Source organism: Myodes glareolus, chromosome 19 (assembly GCF_982192425.1).
Source record: "Myodes glareolus chromosome 19, mMyoGla1.1, whole genome shotgun sequence".
Taxonomy (NCBI): domain Eukaryota; kingdom Metazoa; phylum Chordata; class Mammalia; order Rodentia; family Cricetidae; genus Myodes; species Myodes glareolus.
This window is the reverse complement of record NC_142044.1, coordinates 67075705-67091048: the sequence shown is the minus strand read 5'-3', so window position 1 is coordinate 67091048 and position 15344 is coordinate 67075705. Positions and strand designations below refer to the sequence as shown.

Sequence of the window (15344 nt, the reverse complement as noted above, 5' to 3'; positions counted from 1 at the left end):
AGCAGCAAACAGCACAGCCCCCAAGTCCCTCCACTATTCAAATCTGGGTATTGAATAGGGCCATTATTATACAACTGTACAAATTATGGAACTGTTTCTAGAAGTGAGTTTTCATCAATAACCCTTAGTATAATAGAAACAGTCATTAAAACTCTACCAAGAAAAAAAAAAGCCTAGGACCAGATGATTTTAGAGCAGAATTCTACCAGACTTTAAAAGAAGAGCTAACACAAAATATTCCTCAAATTTTTTCAGAAAATAGAAACAGAAGGAACATGGCCCAATTCAGTTTTGAGGTCATAGTCATCCTGATACCAAAACCACATATAGATCCAACAAAGAAAAAGAATTATAGAACCAGTTTCCCTTATGAACATAGAGACAAAAATACTCAATAAAATACATGCAAACAAAATCCAATAATATGTCAAAAAGATGATCAAGTAGGCTTCATCTCACTGACAAAATCCAATACCCCTTTGTGATAAAAGTCCTGGAGAGATTAGGGATACAAGGGACATGCATAAACATAATAAAGGCAATTTACAGAAGGTCTATATAGCCAGCATCAAATTAAATGGAGAGAAAGTCAAAATTATTCCAGTAAAATCAGGAACAAACAAGGCTGTCCATTTTCTTCATATCTAGTCAATACAGTACTTGAAGTTCTAGCTAGAGCAAAGATAATTAAAGGTGAAGGGAATACAAATTGAAATGGAAGAATACAAATTATCTTTATTTGTAGATAATTTGACAGTATACATAAATGACCCTAAAATTTCCACCAGAGAACTACAACAGATAATAAACACTTTCACAAAGTGACTGGATACGATATCAACTGAAAAAAATCAGTTGCCCTCCTATGTACAAATGACAGATGGACTGCTTGCCATAATGGATTAATATCCATGAGAAGGCTGTGGATCTGGGGCAGAAGGGGGATGGGGGAGGGGAGGGGAGAAGAAGAGGAAATGGAAACTGCTCTCAGGATATAATAGATGAGGGAAGAATAAACAAAAAAGAAAAGAGAAGAAATTAGGGAGACAATACCTTACACAATGACCTCAAATAATATAAAGTATCTTGTGGTAACTCTAGCCAAGTAAGTGAAAGACTTGAATGACAAAAATTTCAAGGAATTGAAGAAAGAAATTGAAGAAGATATGAGTAGATGGAAAGATCTCCCATGTTTGTGGATTGGTAGGATTAACAGAGTAAAAATGGCCGCCTTGCCAAAAGCAATTTACAGATTCAATGAAATCCTCATAAAAATTCCAATACAATTCTTTATAGACCTTGTAAGGACAACTCTCAACTTCATATAGAAAAGCAAAAAAATCTAGGATACCTAAAACAATCCAGAACAGCAAAGAACTGCTGGAGGTGTCACCATCCCTGGTTTCCAGGCACTATAGAACTTTAGTAATAAAAGCCACATGGCATTGCCATAAAAAACAGACAGGTCAATAAATGAAATGGTATTGAAAACACAAACATAAGTCCATTCATCTGTTGACAACTGGTTTTTGATAAAGAAGCCAGAAACACACAGTGAAAAAAAAAAAAAGAAAGTATCTTCAACAAATGGTGCTCAGCTAATTGGATGTCTGCATGTAGAAGAATGCAAATGATCCATATTTATTTATTACCCTGAACGAAACTGAAGTCCAAGTGGATCAAAAAAGTGGGTAAAACCAGATACACTGAATCTGATAGAAGACATAAAGTGGTGAATAGCTTTAAACACATTGACACAAAAGATAACAGAACACCAATAGCACGGGCACTTAGAGCTGCAGTTAATAAATGGGACCTCATGAAACTGAAAAGCTTCATAAGGGAGATGACACCAAGCAGCAGCCTACAGAATGGGAAAATGCTGTGGGAACTCGTTCAGCCAATAGCCTATAAAATACCATCCCACTTAGGCATGGTCTCTTTTTTTTTTTTTTTTTTTTTTTTTTTTGCTGACGTAAAACTCACGAGGCCTCTCTCTTTCTCTCTCTTGGCCTTTTAACAGGGCAGAGGTGATTCACTGCCAGCTCTCGGACTGCCTAGAGAGAGCCAAGCTCACCACCTCAACTCTGGTAAGCAGTTGGGCCTAAGCTACCACCAAGTAACTTGCAGCACCCTGCTGCAGTACCCCAGCTTGCTGCCAGCCCATCTGAAGGAATTGCTTCCAAACTCTCTCAGGTTTTACGTGGGTGTAGTTGCCCATATTATGGTGCCACTTTGGAGGCAGAGGCTGCTCTTTTGTTTCCCAGTCACCCAGACCCGGAAATAATCACACAGAAACTATATTAACCACAACAGTCCTATTAGTTTAGGCTTCTTATTAACTAACTCTTACAGTTTAAATTAGCCCATTCCTATTATTTTGTATGTGTTGCTCTCTCCCACCCTTCCTCCCTCCCTCCCAAACAAGTTAGGATTTCCCTGGCTTTACTCTGTTAAGCCATTGGCCGGAAGGAGCTTCTTTATTAACCAATGGCAATAAAACATACCTCACAACGTACAGAGAGTAATCCCACATCAGGAAAAGACTTTAATCAAGTCCACATCCTATAAAAAGTTAATAACTGATCCGGCCGGTCTGCCACCCTGTGCCTGCGGCGCCCTGGCCCCCCGCCCCGCCCAGGCCCTACTCTCCAGGCCAAACCCCGGCCCACGGGGCGGGAAGGGCGCTGGGGGCGGCGACAGGACAGTCACCTCCGCTGGACGGGGCCACGGCCAGGCGCAGGCTCCCTGGCCCAAACCCGCCACCCGCCGCCCCCACCCCCTGCGGGTACGGGGCGGCCACAGGGAAGGGACACTTTGTTCTGTGGCACTGGCTGCGCAGGGCAGGGAGGCGGCGGCGGGCAGGGAGAAGTCCCCAGCCCCGCCCAGCGGCCGACCCGAGCCAGCACCGCTGCGGTCACCGCCCGCCCTGCTGGTGCGACCAGATTTGCGACTTTCCTGGCTTGTGTTCCGGGACGATCTCAAGCCCCGCAGGCTCCGAACCCGGTATCCCCGGGTAGGGGGTGGGGACACCACGGCCAAGGCAGCCGGGTTCATTTGTGTTCCGAGAGCCTGGTGCCAGCGAGACCAGAATTTTCCGATCTGGTTGGCTTGGGCCAGGTGGAGCCAAGTTGATACCCCCCATCTCCCAACCCAGGCCGTCGGATGCCCAGAACCTGTAGGCCGCACTGTGTACTTATTCTTAACCGAGGGAGTGCTGGGGGACCCTTATGTGGCACCAAATGAAATGAACAAAGCTTCTCAGCCCACAGGCCCCCCACCAGCCAAGTCCCCTGGTCTCCCACAGCCAGCGTTTCTCCCAGGGCAGACAGCACCGGTAGTGTTTAGCCTACCACAAATGAACACGCCAACACTTCTACCCTAGCCAGGCCCAGCCCCCAGCAGTGCAGCCCCTGCCCATCCTGGCCTACCCATGTCTACCCTGCTGAATCCCAAGTAATGATGATCCCTTCCCAGATCTCCTATTTAGCCTCCCAAGGAGCCTATTATATCGCTGTACAGGGGCGTTCCACATATGTTGTCCCAAAACAGTACCCTGTGCAGCCAGGGGCTCCAGGCTTCTATCCCGGTGAAAGTCCTACCGAGTTTGGGACCTACGCTGGTGCCTATTATCCAGCCCAAGGTGTGCAGCAGTTTCCTCCTGTTGTGGCTTCTGCCCCAGATTGCCCCTAAGAGGGAGCAGAAAACCATCCGAATTCGAGACCCAAACCAGGGCGGGGAAGCATATCACAGCAGAGATTATGTCGGGCCCTGCACTGCCTCCACACCTACGCCTCCTCAGACTGGAGGGAGTCTGGATGACTGGCCACAGAGAGCAGCTATTGGGGGGTGGCCAGGACTGCCTGGCCCAGAGCACAGCCCTGGCACAGAATCGCAGCCTTCATCACCTTCTCCAACCTCATCACCACCCCTAATTTTGGAGCCGGGGTCTGAGTCTAATCTTGGAGTCCTCTCTCTTCCTGGGGACACTATGACAATGGGGATGAAACAAATATGTCTGTAGAAGAATTGACCCCCATCTCTTGTGAAACTGGGGAACCATATTTCCTCTCTCTAGAACCCACTCTTGTTGAACCCATACTGAAAGTAGAAGTGACACTCAGCAAACCCATTCCAGAATCTGAGTTCCTTCCAGTCCTCTCCATGTTTTCACATCCCTGGCACCTCACAGGGCGCAAGCTCATGAGCCCAATAGCATGGTCACATCAGAGGATCTGGAATCAGAGGTGGAGTCAAGCACAGAGCCAGCTCCCCCCGCCCTTTTAGTGTGCTTCTGAATCACCTGTGCCCATTGCTCCAACTGCCCAGCCTGGGGAACTGTTCAATAGAGTCCCCCTCTCCACCACCATCTGTGGACCTAAGCTGTGACCCAGTCAGTGAGCCAAAGGAGGTTTCATCCGTGGCACCAGTCACCATTCTCTCTGCCACTCCACCTATGGCTCCTTCAGATACTTCAGATCAGGAGGAAGAAGTAGAGGAAGAAGAAGAGGGCAGGGAAACTGAGAGTGAGAAGGTAGCCGAGGAACTCCCCCTGGCAGCACTCATGTCCCAGCCCAGTTGTCTCAAAACTTAGAGGTGGCAGCAGCCACCCAAGTGGCAGTTTCTGTGCCAAAGAGGAGGCGGAAAGTTAAAGAGCTAAATAGGAAGGCAGCTGTGGGTGACCTTCTAAATGCCTTCAAGGAGGTGGACCCAGCAGTACCAGAGGTAGAGAATCAGACTTCTACAAGCATCCACCCAAGCCCAGAGTCTGGGACAGCCTGAGGAAGCGGATGAAACCTGGGACTCTAAGGAAGACAAAATTCACCATGCTGAGAGCATCCAGCCTGGGGAGCAGAAGTATGAGTACAAGTCAGATCAGTGGAAGCCTCTGAACCTTGAGAGAAAGAAGCGTTATGACAAGGAATTCCTGCTCGGTTTTCAATTCATCTTTGCCAGTATGCAGAAACCAGAAGGATTGCCCCATATCACCGATGTGGTACTGGACAAGGCCAATAAAACACCACTTTGGCAGCTGGATCCCTTCAGGCTACCTGTCATAAATTGTGGCCCAGATTTCACTCCATCTTTTGCCAACCTTGGCTGACCAACCCTTAACAACCGTGGGTCCCCAAGGGGTGGGCCAGGTGGGGAGCTATCCCGAGGGCCGCAGGCACTCTCAGCAGGGCCCACCAAAGGAAACACACAAAATCATTTCCTCAGTCATAATGACTGAAGACATAAAACTTAACAAAGCAGAGAAGGCTTGGAAACCCAGTAGCAAAATGACAGCAGCTGATAAGGATCGAGGGGAAGAGGATGCTGATGGAAGCAAAACCCAGGACCTGTTTCGCAGGGTGCGCTCCATCCTGAACAAGCTGACACCCCAGATGTTCCAGCAGCTTATGAAGAAGGTGACACAGCTGGCCATTGACGTGAGGAATGCCTGAAAAGAGTTATTGACCTCATCTTTGAGAGAGCCATTTTAGAGCCCAACTTCTCTGTGGCTTATGCCAACATGTGCCGCCGCCTCTTGGTGCTGAAAGTGCCCACTACAGAAAAGCCAACAGTGACTGAATTTTTGAAAACTGTTGTTAAATCGATGCCAAAAAGAATTTGAGAAAGACAAAGATGATGATAAAGTTTTCGAGAAAAAAAAAGCAAAAAGAGATGGATGAAGCTGCTACAGCAGAAGAATGGAACACCTGAAAGAACTAGAAGGAGCCCGGGACATAGCACGGTGGTGCTCTTTAGGAAATATCAAGTTCATTGGAGAGTTATTCAAGCTGAAGATGTTAACCGAACACAAGCAGGATTGTGTGGTCAAACTACTTAAGAACCATGATGAAGAGTCCCTGGAATGCCTCTGCTGCCCCTCACCGCTATTGGAAAAGACCTGGACTTTGCAAAAGCCAAACCTTGAATGAATTAGTATTTCAACCAAATGAAAAAAATCATTAAAGAAAAGAAGACCTTATCTCGTATTTGTTTTATGCTGTAGGATGTACTGGATCTGCAGCAGAGTAATTGGGAGCCATACCGAGGGGATCAAGGTCCCAAGAGTATTGATCAGATCCACAACTGAGATGGAAGAACACCGAGAATATATCAAAGTGCAGGAGCTCATGGCCAAGGGCAGGGACAAACATCAGGGTATGGTGTGGAACAATTGTATTCTGACAATTATATTTTAAATAAATTCCGATTGGTCAGTAGCCAGGCAGGAAATATAGGTGGGACAACCAGACAGGAAGTAGAGGTGGGTCAGTGAGAACAGGAGTATTCTGGGAATAAGGAAGCTCTTTCTGCAGTTCTGAGCCTGCCACAGAAGAAGAAAGATGTGAATGCCTCGTTGAAAAAGGTTCTGAGTCATGTGGCTAGCATAGACAAGAATAATGAGCTAATATAAGTTATAAGAGTTAATAAGAAGCCTGAGCTAATGGGTCAATCAGTTTATAGTTAATGTAGACCTCTGTGTGATTTCTTTGGGACTTAAAGACTGCAGGAACCGGGCAGGACAGAAAACTCAGTCAACAGGGGTGGCCCTCCAGACCCACCCATCAGCCATGGCCTTCCACTTGTGGGTGGTGGTGGCTGGAATACTGTCCCCATTAGCAAAGGCAGCTGTCCCATTGACACCTCATAGCTCACCAAGATCACAAAGTCTGGTTCTATTGATTCTAACAACCAACTCTTTACACCAGGAGGGTGACTGAGTTGGGGCAAGGGCAGCAGTGGGGGCTCAGGAGCCAAGCCTCAGACACAGCATCAGAAGCCACTCATCCAGCTTCTAGCACCTTGAATCCCACTTTTCTGCTCTTTAACAAGCATTACCAACAGAAAACACAGACAACAGGCATGTTGTACAGAGGAGTAGCTTAAGCCTGGAATGAGGTGAGAAAGCTGGGGACCAGGGAGACCGACTAGAGCGGAGTGAATGGGGAAATGACCGTGGGGACTGACTTGATTGTGCCAGAACACCAGCCACCAAGCAAAGTTTTAGCAAGGAAGTGGAGGAGCAGAGTAGAGTAGCCTTCCCAGGCTGAGGGACTGCACAAGGCAGCTAGCCTCACAGAGGATCATGGTCGGGATCCTGTGAAACAGGAAGCCACTCTCCCACCAGTGAGCCCTCCAAAGGCTGCACTCTCTGAGGATGAGGTGGGGAAGAAATACAAGGCCATCATTGAGGAATATCTCCATTTCAATGACATTTACTCAGATGTGAAAAAAATGACATCATAAAATTTACAAAAGAGTAGCGAGAACTAGAAAAAAGTCATCCTTCATGAGGTAACCCATACCCATTCAGTTATATGTGAATATTAGCCATTAAAGAAATGATAACCAACCTATAATTCTTAGATACAGAGAGGTTAGAAGAATGTACTGGGGGGGGGCACATGGATCTCCTGGAAATAGGGAAATAGAATAGACTTAATCGTGGACTGGACATGGGGGGAATGGAGAGGGGGAGAATCAAGCAGGGAGAGGAGATATAGTTGGATGTGGGGGAAAATGGCTGTATTCACGTGTAGAATGAGTGTGGGTTCATGTGAGTTTGTGGAAAAAGACAGAGAACACTTTAAGGATGATTTTAGCCTTTCTACCTGCAGGGGGACTCAGCCTCTGGAAAGAAGAGATACCCTCCCTTTGCCAATGGCCTTTTTTATTGTTCTCTAAATTGCACCTTTAGCAAGTTGATTTCCATATACCCAAAATATCCTAACTAAGCTTCCAAAGGGACAATGTGAAATACAAATTCTTGATTAAAGAAATATCACAGTGTGCCAGATTTTTCTGGCAGAATACAAGATTAACTCAAAAAAATCAGTAGCCCTCCTTTACACAGATAATAAATTGGGCTGAGAAAGAAATCAGGGAAACATCACCATTCACAATAGCCACAAATAGCATAAAATATCTCGGAGTAACTCTAACCAAACAAGTGGAAGACTTGTATGATAAGAACTTTAGATCTTTGAAGAAAGAAATTGAAGAAGACACCAGAAAGTGGAAAGATCTTCCATGCTCTTGGATATGTAGAATTACCATAGTAAAAATGACAGTCTTACCAAAAGCAATCTACAGATTCAATGCAATGCCCATCAAAATCCCAGCAAAATTCTTCACAGACCTCAAAAAAAAAGTGGTACTTCATGTGGAAAAGCAAAAAAACACAGGATAGCCAAAACAATCCTGTACAATAAAAGAACTTCTGGAGGCACCATTGAAAGATACCCGATTCGGGTGTTCTCCCCTCAGGGACCTTGACACCCAAGAACCAAGATCAGTCCACATGATGCAAAAACAAGAGGTTTTTTTATTTGTTCACACGGGTGCCCGTAGACGCTGCAGCTTTCGGGTAGCTGAGCGTGCCGGGATAGATTCGGGACTGGTTATATAGCAAGAAGCCAGCTTACAGAAGCGGAAGCATTCTCAATGGTTACTTCAGATAAAATGATGGGAAGCAGGCTTACAGAAGTGGATACATTCTCAATGGTTATGAAAGACCCCGGATATTGGAAGACTCTCACTCAAGCCTCAGGATAACGCGACCCCCCCCCCCCCCCCCCGCAGTAACTCACGAGAGACCATCCTTGCTGCAATCACAGGAGGTTTAATGACAAGATGACAAGACGGGAACCAGTGCACTGGGGCCAAGACTCATAACCCACGCAGGGGAAGAGTTCGACCCCGTGTGACCAGGAGAAGTAATTTTTATAGGAAGAAACCACACAGCCCAGTAATCTGAAAGGGGGAGCAGGGAGGGTGTCACAGAAAATTCCGAAAATTCCAGTGATGATTACAAGGGGGCAGCTCCCTGCCTCTCAAGATCATTCTCAAGGTCATAATCAGCTAGTTCTTATTCTAAAAATACCAATGATAATTACTAGGGGGTGATAATTACTAGGGAGAATCTCCCTGTTTCTCAAGATTACTCTCAAGATTACAATCTACCTTTATCTTCAGCTAGTTCTTGAAACCCTGAAACTGGCTTATCCTAGATTTCTGATTCTTCTCTTCCTGCTAGATTTTTGGCTCTATTTTCCTGCTAGGGGGATCTGGATTTTTCCAGGTCTTTCAGTTATTTCAGATAAAACGGTGGGATCAGGTCAGGGACGGGTTGTCTATTCATCTTGAATACATGGGAATAAGTTAAGGCAGCTCACTCTGGGTTTCCTGCTCCTCTTTTTGTCTTCCTATGACCGAAGGCTGACCTCCAGGTATCTGACTACAGATGTCCTGTTTTCTCATCTTCAGGGACCCATCTTTTCTCAGGGTGACAGATATCCTGTTTTCTCAGTAGGGGCCCATCTAACCTCAGGGCAATTATGCTGGCCTGGGAACAACTTGACCTGGTTGCAAGGGAGATTCCTCGAAGCAGGCTGGGGTAGCTGCGAGGGCAGATGGGCGGGGGATAGCTGCGAGGGCAGACGGGCGGGGGTCTTCTCACCATAATCCTTGACTTCAAACTCTATTACAGAGCTATTGCACTGAAAACAGCCTGGTATTGGCATAAAAACAGACAGAAGGGCCAATGGAACAGAATCATGGACCCGAATATTAATCCACACACCTACAAGCACCTGATTTTTGACAAAAAGCAAAAAACATAAAATGGAAAAAAGAAAGCATATTTAACAAATAATGGTGATATAACTGGATATCAACATGTAGAAGAATGAAAAAAGATCCATATCTATGACCATGCATAAAACTCAAGTCCAAATGGTTAAAGACCTAAACATAAAGCCAGCCACACTGAACATCAAAGAAGAGAAAGTTGGAAATATGCTTGAATGCATTGGCACAGGAGACCAGTTCCTAAATATAACCCCAGTAGCACAGACACTGAGAGAAACAATCAATAAATGGGACCTCCTGAAACTGAAAAGCTCTGCAAAGCAAAGGACATGGTCAACAAGACAAAATGGCAACCTATAGAATGGGAAAATATCTTCACTAAGCCCACATCAGACAGAGGTCTGATCTCCAAAATATAAAAAAAAACTCAAGAAATTGGTCATCTAAAGAACAAATGACCCAATTAAAAAATGGAGTACAGATCTAAACAAAGAACTCTCAGCAGAGGTATCTAAAATGGCTGAAAGACACTTGAAGAAATGTTCAACATCTTTAGTCATCAGAGAAATGCAAATCAAAACAACTGTGAGATTCCATCTTACACCTGTAAGAATAGACAAGCCCAAAAACTCTGATGACAACTTATGCTGGAGAGGATGTGGGGTAAAGGGAATACTCCTACATTGCTGGTGGAAGTGCAAGTTGGTACAACCCCTTTGGATATCTGTATGGCAATTTCTCAGAAAATTAGGAAACAACCTTCCTCAAGGCCCACTAATACCACTTTTGGATATATATCCAAAGGATGCTCAATCGTACCACAAGGACATGTACTCAACTATGTTCATAGTAGCATTGTTCGTCATAGACAGAACCTGGAAACAACCTAAATGCCCCTCGACCGAAGAATGAATAAGGAATACGTGGTACATTTACACAATGAAGTACTACTCTGCAGAAAAAAATAATGACATCTTGAAATTTGCAGGCAAATGGATGGATCTAGAAAACATCATAGTGAATGAGGTAACCCATACCCAGAAAGACAAATATCATATGAACTCACTCACAAGTGGTTTTTAAACATAAAGCAAAGAAAACCAGCTTACAAATCACAATCCCAGAGAACCCAGACAACAATGAGGACCCTAAGAAAGACATACATGGATCTAATCTACATGGGAAGAAGAAAAAGACAAGATCTCCTGAGTAAATTGGGAGCATGGGGACCATGGGAAAGGGTTGATGGGGAGGGGAGAGGCGGGAAGGAGAACAGAGAAAAATGTATAGCTCAATAAAATCAATTAAAAAAAGAAAAGAAAAAAAGAAATATCACAGTGTGACAGATTTTTCCCAACCAAGTTTTCTTAGGCTCTGTATCCTTAGGAAACTCTCAGACATGATTTACATATGTTGAACAAAAGGTGCAGATTAAGGCTACCTGTGGTCATTCTGGAGCCAGCTGCAGTGGGTGTAGGGAGAACTCCTTCACTCTGGAACAATCGCAAGGCAGAGCAATCCTGGAGACAAAGATCCAGGATTGTCCCAGCTTCCATCCAGAGGGCCTTCGGAGTGATCCTTCGTCTGGCGAAGGACGGCTATGCAGTCGGAGGCCCACATTGGAGCAACGGATTGAGCCCCCCGAGGTCCGGAGGGGGAGCGGAAGGAGGAGGAACATGAAAGACGAAATCAGTACTGCGAGGGATGCTATCACCCACTGATACAAGGGAACGGATCTGATGAGAATTTACCAGGGCCAGTCGGACTGGGACTGAACGAGGACGTGATCTAGCCAGATTCTCGGAATTTGGCCGGATTCTCTGACTGTGGCTGGCCCGGGGTCTTTCTGAAAAGCCATTGACTATGACACTGGGACCTGTTTCCTCTGCATATGCTGGATTTTGGGGATCCAGTCTGTTTGGACGCTCGCCTTCCTGGACCTGGAGGGAGGGGGAGGGAGCTGGAGCTTCCCACAGGGCAGGAAACCCTGACTGCCCTGGGGGACGGAGGGGAAGGAGGGGGGGAGTGGGGGGAGTGGGAGGGTGTTGGGAGGGGGGCGGAAATGGAAACTTTTATAATTTAATAAAATTTACTAAAAAAAAAAAAAAAAGATCCAGGATTGTTGCGATCTAGGACGTAAAGGTCATAGAACAATCAAACACTGCAACAGCCTGGGACAAGAAGTGAGACAGTGACCATTCAAAGTGAGCAGGTCATTCAAAGCATCTGTGAGTCAATGCTCTAAGCACTAGACAGGCATGTTGCACAGACATTGTCCTGATTAGGAACATATATCCTTGTTTCATCAGAAAACTTTACCAACAAATAAAAATTGTCATCTTTAAACTCACAAAAAAATTAGCCCCTTTGAACTCTCTTGACACAATTATCCATCCCTACTCTCTTCCTGGATGAGGCAACTTCTCCCCACTACTGCTATTACTCACTAATTCTTGAGCTTGATTCCCAATTCTGAATCTATTGCCATCTTTAGTGTGAGTAAGCCACACACTCTGGATCACTCATGAAGCCTCCTCACAACTGGGAATCTTATTCCTAAACCTGGATCTCAACTCTCCTCTGAAGGATCCTCTATTTCCTCTCTCCACACTGTTGAACTCTGAGCTCACTAAAAGCTTGCAACAGCTTCCAGCGTGTTTCTTGGCACACTGCGGGTATTCAAAAAATAAATAAATAAATAACACACAACCCAAAGCAACATTCTGGTTTCTTTTCCAAGGGACCAAACTGCATTGCTAAAGCCAAACCCTTATTTCCTTCATAACAGACCTCTCCCCAAATCCTCAGCACCAAAACCATTGAAAAGGAGGAGGAGAACATGCTACAAATGACTGATGTCCTAGGACATCCTCCAATATCTAGTGTTGGCCAAAAACTCAGTTACCTAATGTCCCTCACCCTTTCTCTTAAAAAAAAAAAAAAGTATTCCTGAAGTTGGATGGAGATCCCCAGGATTTAATCAAAGAGCAGAACCTACATACAGTTAGACAGTAGTACTCAACACTGCCTTGTACTGTCTTGCGTGATGGTCTTTTCACTGAGATAAGAGCACTTCTGCATTGTCCTCAAAGTAGAAATTGGAAGGGTATCTCTTTATTGTATTTGTGCATTCATTTAACAATCATGAAGCAAGTTTATTTCTGTGCCATGTAAATTCTGTGTGCATACTACTGTGAGAATTACAGAAATAATGAGAAAAAAAGATGAGAATGAGTTTTGAGGAGGACAGTAATCTAAAGACAGAGTTTACCTTTCAGATAACTAAAAGAAATCAGAGCCTTAGGAGTCTTGGGTATTGTCCCCACAATGGTGTCTGCTGGCCTAGTTTTTTTTATATATACCTGTTAAAATAGAGCTAATCCTAGAGAATATAAAGAAAGAGTCTAGGAGATGCTTTTCATACACATATTGGTCCCTGAAAAGTTTTTACAGCCCAATAAGCCTCTCTGATGATGCAATAATCCAAATCAGACCAAATCAAACTGAATTAAATAAAACCTAGGTTTAATGAATGCCATTGCTCCCAGGTGGCCAGGGAAAGGAGACCAGAAAAATATGGAGAGGGGAAAGCGAGACCAGGAAGACCACTGTTGGGTCCAGGGGGGTCATGCAAAGATGAGGACTGACCACCTGCTGTGGAACAATGATTTGTACCCTGTCAATTGCATTTTAATAAAACACTAATTGGTTAGTAGCCAGGCAGGAAGTATAGGCAGGACAACAAGGCAGGAGGTAGAGACAGGGTGACAAGAACAGAAGAATTCTGGGAAGAGGAAAGCTTGGTCTGTAGTCGTGACCCAGCCACAGAAGAAGTAAGATGTGACTGCCTCGCTGAGTAAGGTACCAAGCCACATGGCTAGCATAGACAAGAGTAATGAGCTAATATAAGTTATGACAGATAATAAGAAGCCTGAGCTAATGAGCCAATCAGTTTATAACTAATGTAGATCTCTGTGTGATTTCTTTGTAGGAACAGGACAGGACAGAAACCCCAACAACCACCAAAGTCTAATAAACCAGAAGCAAACTTTATTCCAGAAACCAGATTCCAGAAAAAATTAAAAAATTAAAAAATCTTCATGGGGCACAAAAAGCTTATCAGCTAGCTGAGACCACAGCCAGAGATGGATTTTGTACGGCTGTGGCAAAGGCCAGTTTCTGAGCCGACTTTCTTATAGTAAGGTGTACCAAACAATAGGTCTGAACAAAGGAATTTTTATAATCTCGAGGTAAAACTCAGATACAGATTGCCTTACTTTACACTCTTCATTAATAGAGTTTTTCAGTTAAACTAGTGTTTGTACTTAATCTATTGTCTACCTTGGTACTTCCAGGTGGTGTTTACTGAAGCCCTGTGGTCTCCCCTTTGATGCTGCCAGTTTCACATAGCAGCAATAATGAGTAACCCAGAGGTCATTTATCTATCTTCTAAAAATTGACTCAGCTCATATCCATAGGCTAGCTCTCAGTTTCCAAAGAGCTTGTAAATAGAGCTCTGGATTGCAAAGCGGAATAACCCACTGTTGATAGTTAATCCTTAAGCTACTGAGAAAGCTACTGATAGTCTGTTCTCATTCTCCTAGGCTTGCAACTTTATAGTTCTTTATTTCTACATTTTTATTTCTGGAATCTACATTTTTATATTCTTGGACCCTTCAGCCATGTATTTGTTCTCTGGGGAGGGGCAATTTAAATGCCCTGTGGGAGTGGTCTTGAGCCTCTCTGGGGAGGGGTCACTGTTTGGTGGGCTTTCTGGGAGGTGGAGTCTGGACTGAGGCAACTCCCAGGGGAGGGGAATTGGAATGGAATTTTCTACCCAAACATTTTAGACTCCTTGGATATATGGATGCCAGGGTCTGGGGTGAAGACCCAACCCAAACCCTTTTGTGTAGAGGATGGCCTCCACATCTTGAGAAGGTATCTTAAGACCTAGAAGGAACAGAACATGCACAAGGCTAGAAAAATTTGCTCTTAGCCAAAAATGAAAATGGAAGTGTGCGAGAGCTGAAGCTGGTATGTGAAGGAGGTTAGGACTACCCATAAGGCATGTGTTCAGAACACTTCCTGGAAAGACATGCTGCCAACCCTGGGAGAGCTTCAGCGTTTAAGTCTCAAACAATCCTGGCTCAACAAGAGGGCACCAGGAGACCTGGGAAGGTTTAGCTCCCAAACTAGGTATGTCAAAACCAGCAGGAGCCTGAGAAGACTTTGGAAAAGTCCACTTGTTCTATAGTGGAGGAGTCAGAAGCCCAGGGAGGGTGGTGGTTTTCCAAAAGATCCAGGAAGTAAACAGCAGAGCCACAAGAACATGTGTCCTCTTAGTCACTTAGTAGAAATGCTTTTAGTGTCATTCTCAGACACAGACAGGTGAGCCTCTCATTTGGAAGGAAGCTTGCCATGGATATGATATAATCAGTGATGGGAAAGGCTTCTAAGTGTCCCCTACACAAAATTAGGAAATATTGTAGGATCCATGGTACAGGGCAGCTCTACTCATTAGGCTATTGAGGCTCATCATCCCTACACCAGGGTTCAGAATCATGAAAAGTTCTAGCAGACAGCATGTCTCAGTTTACTCTAACAAGGCTTTTTTTGTTGTTACACTCCTGGCCCTTTTTGAAAATTGGGAAATAAGTCTTAACTGTAAAAACTATGTTCTCATTTTAGCTCTGAACTTTTATAAATGCCAAGAGCTTTGAGCTTAAAAAGAATGGGGAGACAGGCAGGTAGCCTGAGCTTGA

General features: G+C 44.7%; 1 pseudogene; it reads left to right on the top strand.

Annotated features, from left to right (window-relative positions):
- Positions 1–3247: 3247 nt before the first annotated feature.
- On the top strand, positions 3248–7239 carry LOC125410256 (eukaryotic translation initiation factor 4 gamma 1 pseudogene; annotated as a pseudogene).
- The last annotated feature ends 8105 nt before the right edge of the window (positions 7240–15344 follow it).